The sequence below is a fragment of the Vulpes lagopus genome, chromosome 4, assembly GCF_018345385.1.
Source record: "Vulpes lagopus strain Blue_001 chromosome 4, ASM1834538v1, whole genome shotgun sequence".
NCBI lineage: Eukaryota > Metazoa > Chordata > Mammalia > Carnivora > Canidae > Vulpes > Vulpes lagopus.
This window is the reverse complement of record NC_054827.1, coordinates 20,910,612-20,929,852: the sequence shown is the minus strand read 5'-3', so window position 1 is coordinate 20,929,852 and position 19,241 is coordinate 20,910,612. Positions and strand designations below refer to the sequence as shown.

At 47.4% G+C, this 19,241-nt stretch overlaps 1 pseudogene; it reads left to right on the top strand.

The window, feature by feature from the left end:
* Positions 1–18,578, top strand: part of LOC121489717 — a 94,980-nt pseudogene extending 76,402 nt beyond the window's left edge.
* The last annotated feature ends 663 nt before the right edge of the window (positions 18,579–19,241 follow it).

Sequence of the window (19,241 nt, the reverse complement as noted above, 5' to 3'; positions counted from 1 at the left end):
GATGGCTTTTAAGATGCTGATTGTTTCCTCTATCGCTACACTCTGAAGAGTTTTAATCAGGAATGGATGCTGAATTTTGTCAAATACTTTCTCTTCATCTATTGAAAGGATCATATGGTTCTTGTTTTTTCTCTTGTTGACATGATCTATCACATTGATTGTTTTACCAGTGTTGAACCAGCCTTGCATCCCAGGGATAAATCCCACTTGGTCATAGTGAATAATCTTCTTAAAGTACTGTTGGATCCTACTGGCTAGTATCTTTTGCATCTGTGTTCATCAGGGATATTGATCTATAATTCTCCTTTTGGTGGGGTCTTTGATTTTGGAATTAAGGTGATGCTGGCTTCATAAAACGAGTTTAGAAGTATTCCATCCCTTTCTATCTTTCAGAACATCTTTAGTAGAATAGGTATTTTTTTCTTCTTTAAATGTTTGATAGAATTCTTCTGGGAAGCCATCTGGGCCTGGATTTTTGTCTTTTGGGAGGTTTTTGATGACTGCTTCAACTTCTTCATTGGTTACAGCCTGTTCAGGTTTTCTAATTCTTCCTGTCCAGTTTTGGTAATTTGTGGTTTTCTAGAAATGCATCCATTTCTTCTAAATTGTCTAATTTGTTGGCATATAACTGCTCATAATACGTTTTTAAACTCGTTTGTATTTCCTTGTTATTGGTTTGATCTCTCCTTTATCATTTGTGATTTTATTGAGTCTTTTTTTTTCTTTTTAATAAGGCTGGCTAAGGATGGTTTATCTATCTTATTTATTCTTTCAAAGAAAGAACTCCTGGGTTTGTTGATCTGTTCTACAGTTCTAGTCTCCATTTCACTGAGTTCTGCTTGAATCTTTATTGTCTCCCTTCTTCTGCCTGGTGTAGGTTTTATTTGCTGTTCTTTCTCTAGTTCCTGAAGGTGTGAATTTTTCCAATTTTTTGAGAGATGCTTGTATTGCGATGTATTTCTCTTTTAGGACTGCTTTTGCTGTATCCCAAAGATTTTGAATGGTTGTAACTTCATTTTTATTAGTTTCCATGAATCTTTTTAATTCTTCTTTAATTTCCTGGCTGACCAATTCATCTCTAAGCAGGATGCACTTTAACCTCCATGTGTTTGAGTTTCTTCCAAATTTCTTCTTGTGATTGAGTTTTAGTTTCAAAGCATTGTGGTCGGAAAATATTCAGGGGACAATCACAATCTTTTGGTATCAGTTGAGACCTGATTTTTGACCCAGTATGTGGTTTATTCTGGAGAAAGTTCCATGTGCACTTCAGAAGAATGTGTATTCAGTTGAGTTTGGATGTATTCTGCAATATCTGTGAAATCCATCTGGTCCAGTGTATCATTTAAAGCTCTTGTTTCTTTGATCATGTTGTGCTTAGAAGATCCGTAATTTGCAGAAAGTGCCATGTTGAAATCTCCTACTATTAGTGTATTATCTAAGTACGTCTTTACTTTGGTTATTCGCTGATTGATACACTTGCAGCTCCCACATTAGGGGTATACATATTCATGGTTGTTAGGTCTTCTTGTTGGAAATACCCTTTAAGTATGATATAGTGTCCCTCTTCATCTTTTACTAGTCTTTGGGATTAAATTTAATTTACCTGATATGAGGATTGCTTCCCCAACTTTCTTTTGAGGACCATTTGAATGGTAAATGGTTCTCCAACCTTTTATTTTCAGGCTGTAGGTGTCCTTACGTCTAAAATGAGTCTCTTGCAGACAGCAAATAGATGGGTCTTGCTTTTTTATCCAGTCTGAAACCCTGCGTTTTTGAGGGGATCATTAAGCCCATTCACATTCCGAGTTACTATTGAAAAATATGAATTTAGTGCCATGGTAATATCATTCAGTCCCTGTTTTTGTGGATTATTTCTTTGGGCTTCCTCTTGCTTTTACAGGGTCCCCCTTAATATTTCCTGCAGAGCTGGTTTGGTGGTCACATATTTTTTTCAGTTTCTGCCTATCTTGGGAGCTCTTTATTTCTCCTTCTATTCTGAATGAGAGCCTTGCTGGATAGAGTATTCTTGGCTGCACATTCTTCTCATTTAGGATCCTGAATATATCCTGCCTGCCCCTTCTGGCCTGCCAATCTCTGTGGAGAGGTCTGCTGTTAATCTAATATTTCTCCCCATATAAGTTAAGGGAGTCTCTCACTGCTTTAAGGATTTTCTCTTGTCTCTCACTGCTTTAAGGATTTTCTCTCTATCTTTGGAACTTGCAAGTTTCACTATTAAATGTCGGGATGTTGAATGGTTTTTATTGATTTTAGAGGGGGGGATCTCTCTATATCCTGGATCTGAATGCCTGATTCCCTCTCCAAGTTAGGGAATTTCTCAGCTATGATTTGTTCAAATAAACTTTCTGGTCCTCTGGTCCTTTCGGCACCCTCTGGAACACCAATTAAAATTAGATTATTTTCTTCTGAGGCTGTCACTTATTTCCCTTAACCTTTTCTTGTGATCTTTTCATTGTTTTTCTCTTTTTTCCTCAGCTTCCTTCTTTGCCATCAACTTGTCTTCTATGCCACTCACTCTTTTTTTTTCTACCTCAGAAGCCCTCATCATTAGGACTTTCAGTTTGGATTGCATCTCATTTAATTGATTTTTTAATTTCAGCCTGATTAGTTCTAAATTCTGCACTCATGAAGTTTCTTGAATCCTTTATGCTTTTTTTCCAGAGCCACCAGTAGCTTTATAATTGTGCTTCTGAATTGGCTTTCTGACGTCAAATTGTAGTCCAAATTCTGTAACTCTGTGGCAGAGAGTACTGTTTCTGATTCTTTCCTTTGTGGCAAGTTTTTCTTTCTAGTCATTTTGCTCAGTGCAGAGTGGCCAAAAATGACTTGTGTTAGAAAATGGAAGCAAAACGAAGAGGAAAAAAAAAAGAAAAAGAAAAAAGGAAAAAAGGAAAAAAACAAGGCGGGGTGCCCTCCGGTTCTATATACTGTAAATCCCTCGACTACCCCAGGAGCTTTCCAGCACTGCTGGGTCAAGAACTTGCTCTCCCGCTCTCTCCTTCCAGCTGTTTTTTGTGGGGAGGGGCCTGCTGTGCTGATTCTCAGGTGTGTGCACCTGTGCACCTGGGGGATGCCCTGACCCTTCTGGGTGAGGGGCTCTGTGGGAGCTATTAACCCCATGAGACCCCTGTCCCCTGGTGGCCCCACTACATCTCAGGCACAGGGTGACACCAGGAGGAACAACCCACTGGCAGCGGCCAGCTCCCCAGCCCTGGAGTCAGCTCCCCAATGACTACCTCAGCTCCCAGTCCGCAAGGGCATGGGTGCTCCGGGGGCGGGGCCGGCGATCTGCAAAGCTCGGGGCTGCCCAGCGGCAGGAGCGACCTGGCTGTCCTGTGTCCTCCCGGCCTCTGCCTGACCCGGGGGAGCACCTGATCCTGGGCTGTGTCCCCAGCACCCAGGGCTCTGGGGCCTGTGACTCTGTGAATGGAACTAAAGTTTAGCTCCACGATGTATAATTTAAAAGCATCAGAGTAAATTTTGTTTGAAGTTAACTTATACTTTATTACAATAAAACTCATAAGCCATTATAAAGGTTAAAGAAAAACTCAAAATATAGAAACAATCAAATGACAGGGGAGGGCAAGCCTCCGTTGGGCTGCAACGGAGGTGGTCAGGGGGCCGCTCAGAGGTCAAAGCCAGAGCCAATTGTTCCGGAGGCAATTGGTGGCTCTGGGACTCTGGGGACCCCGACGGCAGGTGCCGGGGCCTGCTCCTCCTCCGGGGTGGCCGCAGGTGTAGGTGGCTCGTCCAGGGTGTAGCGGTGAACTAGAGCAGTGACCACTATCTGCAGGGGCTTCGCCTCCCCAGCTGGCACCTCAGCTGGGGCCAAGTCCTCAGCCCCAGCAGCCAGGACAGCCTCGAGCACTTCAGGCCCTACCGAGGCAGCAGGCCCCAGAGCTGGAGCTGGGGTGGGCTCCTGAAGTGTTTCAGGGTCTTGTGCTCGGGCAGAAGCTGTACCTCCAAGAAGACAAAGTATCACCACCAGGACGGACTTTCCCCATCCCTCCCAAATCAAGGACACTCTTCCCTCCGCTCAAAGTGTGTGGGGGAGCAAGAGCCCTGGAAGGTGTCCTCAGCCTGCGGCTCGTGGGGATGGGGTGTGAGCCTAATCCCTGCTCCCGGCCCAGCTGCACAGACGCTGGATCCATGGGGCCCACCCTACCCCAGCTTGGCCTCCCCCAGCCCTCCTCACCCCCAGCCTCTGGCTCCGCTGCATGGAGGCGTCTGAGTTGTTGGAGGTAACGCCGGGCACGGAGCTCCACGTCTGTGCCTGGCATGCGCTGCCGTATGAATTCCAGAATCTTCTTCAGGGATGCAAATTCTGGGAGCTGACAAAAGTCCTCCCCATAATAATCCATCCATATTTCCAGGATGCAGCAGATGGCCCTGGGGAGGACAGGTGGACACAGGCGTCAGAAGACAGGGCTCCCTCCCACTGAGGTGTCCCGGGGAAGCCCTGCAGGACCCGGGGCCTCGGCCTCCCGCCCGGGGCTATTGGAGGCCAGTCCTGCTCCTCGTCCACCTGCCACCTGGCGGTCCTGCCTGCCCAGGCCTGCTCACCGAGGGGCTGGCACGAAGCCTCTGTGCGGGGGAGCCCACACCCAGCGGTGTGACCATCACTGTCTTTGCTGGGGAAGCGGGGCTCCCTCCTCAGCCTGGCTCCCTGCCCCCTTGCCCCTTAAATCCACCGGCAGGCGTCCAGGGACGGGAGGTGGTGTCTGGCCTGTCATTGCCCTCACTGCACACACTGTCACTCTGGGAAGGTCCAAGCCAGGAGGGCTCAGGCGCTGTGTCCTGCCAGGCCTTGCCTGGAGCCACTCGGGACCTCCACTTTCCCTCCTGTGGCTCTGCACTGCCTCCCTCATGAGGGGCCCCAGGGGGTGTCCTTCCACTGACTAATCTCCCATCTCCCACGGGGCAAGGGCCACCTGGTCTGTGAGCCCTCAGTGGCCCTCCTGGCAACATGCTGTGCACCTGGGTGCACCTGATTGGGGAGTGCGATGCTCCCCACGCCCTCTGCTCTGGGTCCCAGGTGTGGGGCAGACAGAGGGTTGGGAGGGGCGGGCATGGAGAAGATCTCCCTTCGGGGTCCCAGTGCTCTCCCACCAAGCGCACCGCCTATTCACGGCTCTCCTTTCCTCTTTTCCTGAAGGGCCCTTAGACCTTTACCCTGTCACGGGAATTGCAGATGTGTGGGGTGAGGGTCCAGCACCCCCTGACCCACAGCCCCCTCGCTGCCCTCCTGGAGAGGGAAGGCCCCCCTGCAGGAGCCGGAGTCACTCACAGTTTCCAGCGCTGCAGGACCGCGTCGTTGCCACCACACGCAGCTGCGATGCACCCATATCTAGAGGAGGGCGGGGGGCATCCCATGAATCGTCCTGTGGCCGCGACCTCTCACCATGGGGGCTGTGACCCTCTGACCCCCGACTAGGCCGGAGCCCTGGGGGCAGTCAGCTCTGTGCGAGGGGCCACGGGCAGGGCCCAGAGAAGCGCCCGCACCTGCTGGGGCCTCCTGAATGCTTGAGCATGAAAGGGCTCCAGCCAGGCCCATGGCCGATATCCGAGTGGGTCTGGGTGCCCCGGGGTCTCCGTGGTCCCCCTGTCTGGTAGCCACAGGACACAGACCCCCGATGGACTCTCAAGCCCCCCTTTTCAATGGGAAAAGAGGCCAAAACAAGACCCTGGTGACGGTGGGGAGGAGGCACAGGCCCCGTCATGGGGAGAGGACGGCCGCTGAGCACCGGCACAGCCCCTCTGGCCGACCTGCCACAGGCCAGGCCCCGGGGCTGCCCTCCAGGACCCCACTGTGCCCTGGGTGACTCTGCTCCAGTCGGGGGAGCAGCCCGAGGCCCGGGAAGCTCAGAACCATTCCCCAGCCTCCCCACCGGCAGGTGGCCCACCCCTGGGCTGCGGAGGGGCAGGTGCTCACTTCGTGAACAGCAGATCCAGCACCTCCTCGGTGGTGGCAAATCCATGATAGTCGTCTAAAAAGCTGAAAACAGAGATGACATCCCTGCGCAGCAAGGCGGGCAGCAGTTGTTGGAATTCCTGCTCCAGCAGCTCCGTCCGGCTGGGCTTCGTCGGGCAGATGGGAGGCCCCTTCCCGGCCAAGGCCCTTGCACCCTGAGGTGGGACAGAGGGGACGTGCAGCCTGCATGGAGCCGCCGAGAGGCCTGGGGTGGGAGCGCAGACCGCAGCCCGAGCTCTCGGGGGCTGCGGGGAGCAGGAGTGCCCACGGCAGGAACCCGGGCCTTGATGCCTGTGGCTCAGTCACTTAGCATCTGACTCTCGGCTGTGGCTCAGGTCGTGGCCTCAGCACCCTGAGATCCCGCCCTGGCAGGCCCTGCGCTTGGGGCCCAGTCTGCTTGAGGAGCCTGGGTCTCCCTCTCCCCCTCCGTGCTCTCTGCCTGTCTCTTACACAAACAAGACAACTATCCAATAAAGGAACAATCTTAGAGGATAAATGTTGAAAACATTTTGGATCAATACAAGGACCTCAAGAGACACAGAGAGACAGAGACCGAGAGAGGCAGACACACAGACAGAGGGAGAAGCAGCCCTGGTGCAGAGAGCCCAAGGCAGGATTCGAATTCGGGCCTGTGGGGTCAGGCCTGGGCGGAGGCAGGCGCTAAACCACTGGGCGACCAGGCCTCCCCGAAGGCTCTACTCTGATATTCCTACACATCTGTGCACAGGGACTCTGCATCTGGCCCAGGCGGGTCAGGGCCCTGGGCCAGTGTGGGGAGGAGGGGAATGCAGACTCATGTGGGAGCAGGAGGGTAGGGGGGAGCCCGGGGAGTAGCAGGCTGGCTTCTGGGACCCGGGTCCTTCGTGCCGCATCGGGGCCCCGGGTGTCGGGGGTGCCCCAGCCCCTGCACTCACCTTGAGCCCGCGCTGGCCTCTGTTAGCTGCGCAGGGCACTTCCCAGGTCCTCGAGGCGGTGGGGCAGACGACCCCTTCCTCCCGCTCGCGCCCCATGTCCCGGGTGGAGCTCTGTGGAGACAGTGCCCGGCAGCCAGGCAGGAGGCCTCAGCGCCTGGTCTGGCCCCCTCGGCTGGGCCCACCCCCAGCTGCCCCCACCCAGACACACCACAGCGCAGGCGGCACCCACCTCCCCCAAGGAGAGCAAAGGGATGCGGCTGCAGGGCCTCGGGGTGACTCTGGGTGGGTAAGAGGACCTCAGGAACCCTGTTTCCACCTGCCCACCTTGACCTCAGGGTGACCCTGAAGGGATCACCGGGGAACCTGCCGCCCTGCAAAGTCCCCCAGCCTGGATGCGACCTGCCCACACATCCCTGTTGCCCTGAAGCTGAAGAGGAGGGGATGGGGCCACCCAGGATGGCTGGCACAGGGGGCCTGGCCTGGCCTGCTCTGTGTTACCTGATGGCGCCTCCTCATAAACGCCCTGAGGCCTTGGTTTTTATGCTGGAGCCAAAGCCTACAGCATTGGAACAAGCGGCACCCCTGGGGTTCCTGGGAGCCAGAGCCCCCAGAGGTGGGCCGGCAGCAGGAGAACATCTTCCAGGAGCGGATGCCTCCAGCCAAGTGAGCCTGAGGTGGGGCTGCACTTGATGCAGTTGCCTGGTTACGGGGGTTCCAAATTCTGTTGGCCTCTGTGTCACGGGAGTGACCTCACTTCCTGGGACCCCCTCCCTGACCCACTCCTGGAGGAAGTTGCAGGGGCAGCGCTTGGGCTGCCGACGGCTCCCCCCTCCCTGCAGGCGATGGCCTGTGCACACAGTGACACACCCGCACCCCTGTCCACAGGCCCCAGGGAAGGACTGTGTGCAGCCAGGGCCCCAGCCTGGACACACGCCTGGGTCCAGACACAACTTTCCATTCTTCCCCGGTTTGACTCCAGAGAAGCCGTTGTGCCCATCAGGGATGGTCTGCATCTTGCCTGTGGGACAGGGATTATCCTAGCGGGTGCTTCCTCCAGATGTCCCCAGGCCACTGTGGCATCCTATCTATGACATTGGAGGCGGGTGTCACATGCAGGAAATACCTCCAACCACACGTTCTTCCTTGGTGTGTACATGCGCCCAGGCCCACGAGGTCCTGTGTGCACACACGTGGGCACCAGTGCTCTCATACTGGAGGCCCAGAAGATGACAGTCCACCGGGGGAGGGATGGGCAATAGCTCCCCACGATCCAAGGCTCCTGAATCCAAGGCAAACCCTACAGAAGGTGTCAGAGTCTTGGCCTAGAAGGTGTGAGGCCGTCCTTACCCTGAACCCCTGCCTGTCGTGTGTTACGCGCCCTTCACTCCTTTCCACTGGGTGAGCTGTGAACAGCGGTGCACCCAGTGGGTCGCCCTGGCCTGGGCTGTAGGAAACCTGCTGTCAGCCACAGAACTGAAAGTAGACAGGAGGCACTGACTCTCCAGCTTGACCCCCAACTGAACTGAAATCATGTTGTGTGTCCACGTACACTGACACAGAAACAGAGACACGGATATAAATGTAGACACAGATGCAGAACTAGGAGTTAGCAGAGGAGAAGCAACATCATTGAAGATCATTAAATAAAAAAAGAAATAAACCTGAATCTCCAATGGAGAAAATGGAGTAATTAAAACAAAATCATGAGGGGATCCCTGGGTGGCGCAGCGGTTTGGCGCCTGCATTTGGCCCGGGGCGCAGTCCTGGAGACCCGGGATCGATTCCCACATCGGGCTCCCGGTGCATGGAGCCTGCTTCTCCCTCTGCCTGTGTCTCTGCCTCTCTCTCTCTCTGTGACTATCATAAATAAATAAATAAAAATAAAAAAAAAAAGAATCATGAAAAAATAATTCATCAAACCAAAAAGCAGAAAGAGGGATAAAGAAGAAGGAGCACTTTGGTGACACAAAGAAACGGCAAGCCTCGAATGTAAGGATGATCGTGCCTCACGGATTCCATGGAACCTAAGTTGAGCAACAAGCAGCACCTTCCAGCAAAGGCCTAAGCGAATTATTTTGTTTTGTTTTCTTTTATTTAAAGATTTTTTATTTCTTTATTCATGAGAGTGACAGAGAGTGAGAGAGGCAGAGACATAGGCCGAGGGAGAAGCAGGCTCCATGCAGGAAGCCTGATGGGGGACTCGATCCCGGATCCCAGGATCAGGCCCTGGGCCGAAGGTGGACGCTCAGCCCCTGAGTCACCTGGGGGTCTAGACTAAGCTAATGAAAATGTACAAGTGATTGTGTCATACTGTGTTTGTAATGTGGTAAAGTTTCTCTTTACTAAGAACGAGAGGGCAGCCCGGGTGGCTCAGCGGTTTAGCGCCGCCTTCGGCCCAGGGCCCGATAATGGGGACCCGAGATCGAGTCCCCCCTCGGGCTCCCTGCATGGAGCCTGCTTCTCCCTCTGCCTGTGTCTCTGCCTCTCTCTCCATGTGTCTCTCATAAATAAATAAAAAACAGTATATGCCACATTTTCTTTATCCATTTGTCTCAAATGATGGACATTTGAGTTGCTCCCACCCCTTGGCTATGACACAGAATGCTTCTATGAAGATGGAGGTCTCTTGGAGACCCTGCTTTCAATTCTTTTGACTACACGTAGCCCAGAAGTAGGATTGCTGGGTCATATGGTAGTTGTATTTTTAATTTTTTTGAGGAACTCTCATACTGTTTACATAGTGGTTGCACCATTTTACATTCCTATCAGCAATGCACAAGTGTCCTGATTTCTCCATATCCTTGCCAACACTTTATTTTTTAATAGTGGTCATCCGAATGGGTGTGAGGTGACCCTCATCGTGGTTGTGATTTGCCTTTTTTAATGGTTAGTGATGTGGAGCATCATTTCATAGGTTCATTGGCCATTTATACATCTTCTTTCAAGGAACATCTGTACAAGTTCTTCCTCCTTTTCTCATTGGGCTACTTGTTGCCTTGTGACGAAGTTCGTAGGAGTTTTTTGTATATTAACTTATTGTCAAATACATGATTTGCACATATTTTTCCCATCTATTCGTTGTCTCTTCACTCTCTAGACTGTATCCTTTGATGCATTTGAAGTTTTATAGACCCCATTTGTCTATGTTTACTTGTTTGCTGGTGCTTTGGTATCGTAGTCAGGAAATCATTGCCAGGTCCGTGGATCCTGGGTGGCTCAGTCAGTAAGCATATGACTCAATGTCAGCTCAGGTCTTGATCTCAGGGTTGTGAGTTCAGGCCCCATATTAGGCTCCACCCTGGGTATGGAGCCTGTTTAAAAAAAGAAAGAAATCATTGGCAGATCTGATATCGTGAATCTTTTCCCTATGTTTCCTTGCAAGCGTTTTATAATTTTAACTTTCACGTTTAGTTCTTTGATACATTTTGAGTTAAGCCTTTGTACATGATGTGAGACAAGAGCCCACTTTATGGTTTTGCATGTAGATACTCAGTGTTTTCCACAGCATTTGTTAGAGAGACTCTCCTTTCCCTATTGAGTAGTTTTTACGTCCTTTTTGAAGATTACCTGACCATATACATGAGGCTTTCTTTCTGGTTCGGTTACACTTCACTGGTCTGTGTAGATCTACCTTTATACCAGGGCCATGCTACTTTGACTTCTTTAGCTGGGCAATGTATCGAAATGAGGACATGTGAATTCTCCAACTTTGTTCTTTTTTCCCAAAGTTATCTGGGCTATTTGGCTTCCCTTGATTCCAAATAATTTTAGAACGGATTTTTCGATTTCTGGGGGGAGAAAAAATGGTATCGGGATTTTGATAGAGATTGCCTTGATCCTGTGAAGTTCTTTGGGCAGCATTGACATTTCAGCAATATTAAGTCTATCATCGGGACGCCCGGGTGGCTCTGTGGTTAAGCGTCTGCCTTTGGTTCAGGGCATGATCCTGGAGTCCCCAGATCGAGTCCCGCATCAGGCTCCCTGCACGGGGCCTGCTTCTCTCTCTGCCTGTGTCTCTGCCTCTCTCTGTGTGTGTCTCATGAATAAATAAATAAAATACTTCTAAAAAATATTAAGTCTATCAACTTATGAACGCAAGATATCTATTTTTGGGGTTTTTTTTAGACATTACTCTTACATATGTTTTCTCATTTTCAGTGTATGATTCTTTCACTTCTTTCGTTAGTCTTATTCCTGAATATCTTACTTTTTTCGGTGTTGTGGTAAATGGAGCTGTGTTCTTGAGTTCCACTTCAAATTGTTCATTGTTAAGATATAGAGATCCAACTGCTTCTTGGTGTGTTGGTTTTCATTTCTGCAACCTTGTTGAATTTGTTTACTGCTCCTAATTTTTTTTTAATCCTTATGATTTCTACGTATAAGATTATGTTATATGCAAATATGATTATTCTTCTTCCTTTCCAGTTTGGATGTTTTTTGTTTCTTTTACCTGCCTAATTGCTCTGGCTAAGTTTTCTAGAAATATAGATTACTATATTTGATGGAAAGGCCAGAGTAAAGAACTTTATTTTGATCCTATTTTTAGAGGAAAAGTTTGAGTCTTTTGCTATTTTGTACATTAGTTGGGATTTTTTTTGATATTTGGTCTTTATTATGTTTAGTTGGTTTACTTTTACTCCTAGTTTAGTAAGTTATTTTCATGAAAGAGTATTAAGTCTCGTGAAGTTAAAAAAATAAGCAACACTCAAAGGCAGATGCTTTTACCATCTGAACCACCTAGGTGCCCCCCTTTGCACATTTTTTGTTTCTTAAATTACACTTAGGAATGAAATCATATGGTATTTGTGTTTCTCTGACTCACTTATTTCACTTAGTATTACTCTTTAGTTCCATGTACGTCATTCCAAATGACGAGATTTCATTCTTTTTTATAACAATAATACTCCATCGCATATGTACCACGTCTTCTTTGTCCATTCATCTATTCTTTCTAGAGTTCCTTGCAATATTTATATATATATTTTTTTCTGTATGTGTTTATAGCATTAAGCTCTCCTAGAAATCTTTTGCTGCAGCCTAAATGTTTTGGTATATTGTGTTTCCTTGTTTCATTTGTTTCAAGATACTATGTATTTATGTAAGAAAGAGAACCCAGGAGTGGGTTGGGGCAGGGGGAAAGGAGAGGGAGAATCTTAAGCAGGCTCCACACTCACTGCAGATCCTGGCACAGGGCTCGATCTCCAGATCCTGAGATCATGATCTGAGCCAAATCAGGATTTGAAGGCTTAACCAACTGAGCCACCCAGATGGCCTCAAGATGCTTTTTAATTTCCCCCTTAAGTTATTCTATGAAAGAATTTTTTCTTCTTTGACCCGTTGGTTGTTAAGAGAACGTTGTTTCATAATTGGTTCTTTATACATCTGGGATTTCACTAATACGGTGGTCACTGGCCAGGCACATGTGACAATTTACATTAAAATTAATTAAAATTGGGATCCCTGGGTGGCGCAGCAGTTTGGCGCCTGCCTTTGGCCCAGGGCGCGATCCTGGAGAGCCGGGATCGAATCCCACATCGGGCTCCCGGTGCATGGAGCCTGCTTCTCCCTCTGCCTGTGTCTCTCTGCCTCTCTCTCTCTCTCTGTGACTATCATAAATAAATAAAAATTAAAAAAAATAATAATAAAATAAAATTAATTAAAATTATATAAAATTAAAAATTCACTTTCCCAATCACACTAGCCATATATATCAGATATGTAATAACCACATACCATATTGGGCAGCACTAGTACACAGTATTTCCTTTTTACATTAGGATCTAATGGTAGTCTTGATATAGAATAATAGTTGTCAACCAGGTGCAATTTTGCACCCCCCCCCCCATGGGACGTATGGCAATGTCTGGAAACATGTTTGATTTCACAGGTTTTACTGGCATTAGTGGGTAGAGTTCTGGAAAGCTGTTAAAATCCCGTAATTCACAGGACAGCCCCCCAACAAAGGCTCATCCGGCCCACATGCCAGTAGTTTTGAAGGTGAAAACCTTTGCCCTGTAATATGTTTCGGCAGGAGGTGGAGGGCTCGTTGTTTTTCCCTCTGATTGGACAGTTTACCAGACCCCCTCTGCTGTGTGTATTCAATCCATCCTCTGCTTACTGCTGGTGAACTTTAAGCTAAAAATGTGGGGTTTTTTTTTTTTTTCGCTTAAATGGTGGAGAAGTTCCTATTCCTTGCTAATTAGCATACAAGTTTTTTAAAGTGAAATTGATAGTTAAGGCCCTTTACAATGAAAGAATACATATTTTATTTTATTTTTTTATTTTTTAAAGATTTTCTTTATTTATTCATGAGAGAGACACAGAGGGAGAGAGAGGCACAGACACAGGCAGAGGGAGAGCAGGCTCCACGCAGAAGCCTGACGTGGGACTCGATCCTGGGTCTCCAGCATCACACCCTGGGCCGAAGGCAGTCGCCAAACCACTGACCCACCCGGGCTGCCCAGCATACAATTTTTAAAAATCGACCTTTGCTGTCTTACAGGTTCTTTGACTCTGCACATATAGACAAGTCTCTGTTCCTGGCTCATCATGGCTTCAACTTCAAGGTAAGTGCCTTTGATGAAAGCCTTTATGAAGGGCCACACCCAGGACATTTTTAGCTCTTGGTCCTGCTGGCCTCACTAAGCATATGGTGTCTAGGAAAGAAAAGGGAGGAAGAGAGAGCAGAAAAGGGAGATTGAGGAAAGATGAGGTAGGCAGGCTAGTGTATGTGGTATAGGTGAGGCGTTGTAGCTCCAGGGTCTTCACTGTGTCTGAAAATGTGATTTATTTTTCTCATCTTAATTTTTTTAAAGATATATATATACATATATATATATAGATATATATATATCTCATATATAAATCAGAGAGAGAGAGAGAGAGAGACAACAAATGTGCATTAGAGAGAGAGGGAGAACACGCTCCAGATTGAGCACGGAGCCCGATGTGGGACTCGACCTCATGACCCTGAGATCAGGATCCAAGCTGAAACCAACAGTTGGTCACATAACTGACTGTACCATTCAGGCGCCCCTTCCTCATCTTTTAATGCATAAGGTGCTTGCTACTGGACTACCATGGTCCCTGCAAGCTTTACTTGAGTCTTCTTTCCTTATTTTTTTCAAGTTTTTACTTAAATTCTAGGTAGTTATCATATACTGTAATATTGGTTCAAGAGTAGAATTTAGTGATTCATCACTTACCTATAACACCCAGTGCTCATCACAAGTGCCCTCCTCAATGCCAATCACCATGCCAATCCCATGCCCTCCTTCCCTCTAGCAAGCCTGTTTGTTCTCTGTACTAAAGAATCTCTTATAGTATACCTCCCACTCTTTTCCTTCCTTCCCCTATATTTGTTTTTTTTTTTAAATTCCACATATGATTGAAATCATCTGGTACTTTCTCTGAATGACTGACTTTGCTTAACATATAAAATACACTCTAGGTCCTTCAATATCATTGCAAAAGAGAATATCATCTTTTGATGACTAATATTCCATTGTCTGTCTATCTATCTGTCTATCTGTCTATGCATGACATCTTATTTGCCTATTCATCAGTCCCTGGACATTTGGGCTTTTTTCATAGTTTGTCTAATGTTGATAATGCTGCTGTAAATATTAGGGTGCATGTGCCCCTTCAGAGAATATTCTTGTATCCTCTGGGTAAATACTTAATAGTGCTGTTGCTGGATCACACATAGGGTAGTTTTATTTTTGACTTCTTGAGGAACCTCCATAGTGTTTTCCAGAGTGGTTGCACAGCTTTGCATTCCCCCAAGAGTATGAGAGGGTTCCCCTTTCTCTGTAACCTTGCCAACATCTGTTGTTTTCTGTGTTGTTAATTTTAGACATTCTAACAGGTGTGAGAAGTGATTGCATCATGATTTTGGTTTGTATTTCCCTGATGATGTGTGATGTTGAGTAATCCCATGTGCCTGTTGGCCATTTGTAGGTCTTCTTGGGAGAAATGTCTATTCTGTCATGGGCCCATTTCTTAAATGGATTATTTGGTTTTTGGGTGTTGAGTTTGATAAGTTCTTTGTAGATTTTGGATAAGAGCCCTTTATCTGATAGGTCATTTGCAAACATCTTCTCCCATTCCCTAGGTTGCCTTTTAGTTGTGTTGATGGTTTCCTTTGCTGTTCAGAAGCTTTTCATCTTGATGAAGTCCCGGTAGTTCATTTTTGGTTTTGTTTCCCTTGCCTTCATACATGTATCTTGCAAGAAGTTGCTGTGGCCAAGTTCAAAAAGGGTGGTGCCTGTGTTCTCCTCTAGGATTTTGATGGATCGTGGTCTCACATTTAGATCTTTCATCCATTTTGAGTTTATCTTTGTGTATGGTGTAAGAGAATGGTCCAGTTTCCTTCTTCTGCATGTGGGTGTCCAATTTTCCCAGCACCATTAATTGAAGAAACTGTCTTTTTTCCAGGGGATAGTCTTTCCTCCTTTGTCAAATATTAGTTGACCATAGAGTTGAGGGCCCACTTCTGGATTCTCTATTCTGTTCCATTGATCTATGCGTCTGGTTTGTGCCAGCACCACACTGTCTTGATGATCATAGCTTTGTACTACAACCTGAAATCTAGCATTGTGATGACCCCAGCTAAGGTTTTCTTTTTCAATATTCCCCTGACTATTCGGGGTCTTTTCTGATTCCACACAAATCTTAAGATGATTTGTTCCAACTCTCTGAAGATAGTCCATGGTATTTTGATAGGGATTGCATAGAACATGTAAATTGCCCTGGGGAACATGGACATTTTCACAATATTAATTCTTCCAATCCGTGAGCATGGAATATTTTTCCATCTCTTTGTGTCTTCCTCAATTTCTTTCAGAAGTGTTCTGTAGTTTTTCGGGTATAGATCCTTTACTTCTTTGGTTAGGTTGATTCCTAGGTATCTCATGCTTTTGGGTGCAATTGTAAATGGGATTGACTCCTTAATTTCTCTTTCTTCAGTCTCGTTGTTAGTGTACAGAAATGCCACTGACTTCTGGGCACTGATTTTGTATCCTGCCACACTGCCAAATTGCTGTGTGAGTTCTAGCAATCTTGGGGTGGAGTCTTTTGGGTTTTCTATGTAGAGTATCATGTCATCTGCGAAGAGGGGAGTTTGACTTCTTCTTTGCTGATTTGAATGCCTTTTATTTCTTTTTGTTGCCTGATTGCTGAGGCTAGGACTTTTAATACTATGTTGAATAGCAGTGGTGAGAGTGGATATCCCTGTCTTCTTTCTGATCTTAGGGGAAAGGCTCCCAGTGTTTCGCCATTGAGAATGATATTTGCTGTGGGCTTTTCATAGATGGCTTTTTTTTTTCATAGATGGCTTTTAAGATGCTGAGGAATGTTCCCTCTATCTCTACACTCTCAAGAGTTTTGATCAGGAACAGATGTTGTATTTTGTCAAATGCTTTCTCTGCATCTATTGAGAGGATCATATGGTTCTTGTTTTTTCTCTGCTGATCCGATCAATCACATTGATTGTTTTATGAGAAGCAGCCTTGCATCCTGGGGATAAATCCCACTTGGTCATGGTGAATAATCCTCTTAAAGGACTGTTGGATCCTATTGGCTAATATCTTGTTGAGATTTTTTGCATCTGTGTTCATCAGGGACATTGGTCTGTAATTCTCCTTTTTGGTGGGGTCTTTGTCTGGTTTTGGAATTAAAGTGATGCTGGCCTCATAGAACGAGTTTAGAAGTATTCCATCTCTTTCTATCTTTCTGAACAGCTTTGGTAGAATAGGTATGGTTTCTTCTTTAAACGTTTGCTAGCATTCCCCGGGAAGCCATCTGGCCCTGGGCTTCTGTGTCTTGGGAGGTTTTTAATGACTGTGTCAATTTCCTCCCTGGTTATCCACCTGTTCAGGTTTTCTATTTCTTACTGTTCCAGTTGTGGTAGTTTGTGGTTTTCCAGAAATGTGTCCATTTCTTCTAGATTGTCTAATTTATTGGCATATAGCTGCTCATAATGTTTTTAAAATCGTTTTTATTTCCTTGGTGTTAGTAGTGATGTCTCCTTTCTCATTCATGATTTATTAATTGGAGTATTTTCTGTCTTCTTTTTAATAAGGCTGGCTACTGGTTTATCTATCTTATTCTTTCAAAGAACCAACTCCTGGTTTTGTTGATCTGTTCCACAGTTCTTCTGGTCTCTATTTCAGTGAGTTCTGCTCGAGTCTTTTTTAACTCTCTTCTTCTGTTGGATTTAGAATCTATTTGCTGTTTTGTCTCCAGCTCCTTTAGGTGCAAGGTTAGCTTTTGTATTTGAGTTCTTTCCAGTTTTTGGATGGATGCTTGTATCGCGATGTATTTACGCCTCAGGGCTGCTTTTGCTGTATCCCAAAGAGTTTGAACGGTTGGTTATATCTTCATTCCCATTAGTTTCCATGAATCTTTTTAATTCTTCTCTAGATCCCAGCGTTCCCCTTCCTCACTGCCCTCCAAATCCCACTGCAGCCATTGCCGCAACCACGATGCCCAAATGAAAGAAGCAGAATCAGCAGCAGCCGTCGCCACCGCAACAGCCCCCGCTGCCAGAGAGGGGGGAGACTGGAGACGAGGAGGATGGGAGTCCCATCGGACCACCTAGCCTTCTGGGCCCTCCCCCCATGGCCAATGGAAAGCCTGGTGATCCCAAGTCAGCTCTTCACAGAGGTCCTCCAGGATCAAGGGGACCAATGATTCCACCACTGCTGAGCCTCCCACTTCCTCCCAGGGGCAGAGGCCCAATCCGGGGAGGCCTGGGCCCCAGGTGTGGCCCATATGGTCGTGGCTGGTGGGGGGCCAATACTGAACCTCCTTTTCCTGGACCAGGCCATGGGGGTCCTTCCAGAGGAGGCTTTCACAAAGAGCAGAGAAATCCCTGAAGGCTCAAAAGTTGGTCTCTTATCAAAAATACCTGCCCGCCCAAGGATGGCCCCCAAGTTATGGAAGACAAATCCAACCACCCCGTCTGCCGACACTTTGCCAAAAAGGGCCACTGTCGATATGAGGACCTCTGTGCCTTCTACCACCCAGGCGTCAATGGACCTCCTCTGTGAGACTGTGCCTTCCCATCCAGGCTGGAACGAGCCCTCTGACCTGGCGGCCATATATTTCCCTGTGGCCCTGTGACAGCTACTGTGAGGCTGTTCCACCCACTACCCTCAGTCAGTGGCACCCACCCCCATCTCTCACCTCCCCCATTTGGGGTCCAGAGTTTTGTTTCATCACTGGTGCCCAGCGTGTGGGCTTTCTTCCGATTCAGCCTCCAGAGACTCGCCTTCAGAACCCCACCTTTGCTCTCTTCAACTGCCTCCTGGATCCTCTTCCCCTTCGCTGATTGACTGCTGAACAAGAAACCTCTTTGGTGCTGTTTCTTGTGCATCTATCTGTCCACCCAGCCCTCGGCACTGCCCTCGATTCCTAAGAGCCCTGGAGCAGTTTCCTGCCATTCCCTTCTTCTAGCTGCTTGTTTTAAGTCCTTTTTATGTGACAAACCCTACCCCCAAAGTTGTCAGTTGCTCTGTGAAACTCACCAGGTTGACCTGGGGTCAAGTATGGATGACTGGTGCAGAGTTATTCCCTGAAAGGCCACTCTCCCTGCTTTTGGATTTTGTAGATCCTGCGTCAGTAGCATGATCCCCACCACTCGTCTGTGATCACTGTGCTTTGTGAAACTGTGCATCCCCTCATACGTAGCCTTTCTCAGTGTCTGTGGCATCATTGTGACTTCCCAACACTAGAGTAAGTTTTTCTGCCAAAATGAGTGAGGCTCTTGATGCCCTCTAGATTTTCCACACCTCCCAACATGGGAGAATTGTGAAACTTTCTGCAAGACTGCCTCCCTGGTCTCCCTATTCTCCTGGTGTCGGTTTTTTGGGGTTTGACACAAGCCCATGAGATGTCCTCTAAAGCCTCTTATGGGCTATCCTATCTCCTCTCCAGCCCACTTTAGTTAGCGTATGTCATTGTGAGGCCACCAGCCCTTTCGTCTGAATTCTGTGAATCTCCACCTGGCCTACCCTTGGGTGGAACCTGGACGGTACTGTTGCCCTCGTCTAACCTTCTTCCCTACATCCCTGGCACTGGTTGTTTTCTGTGAAAACGGCAGTGAACAGGTTCGGTTTTGCACTGGCCCTGAGGAAATGGGTCAGGAGTTGTGTGGGCAAGAGGGAAGGATGAGAGCCGTTGGAGAACTGAGAATGAATTTTTTTTTCTTTTTAACATTTTTTATATTAGTAATAAATGCAGTGGAAACAAAAAAAAAATAATTCTTCTCTAATTTCCTGGTTGACGCTTTCATCTTTTTGAGGATGGTCCTTAACCCCCATGTGTTTGAAATCCTT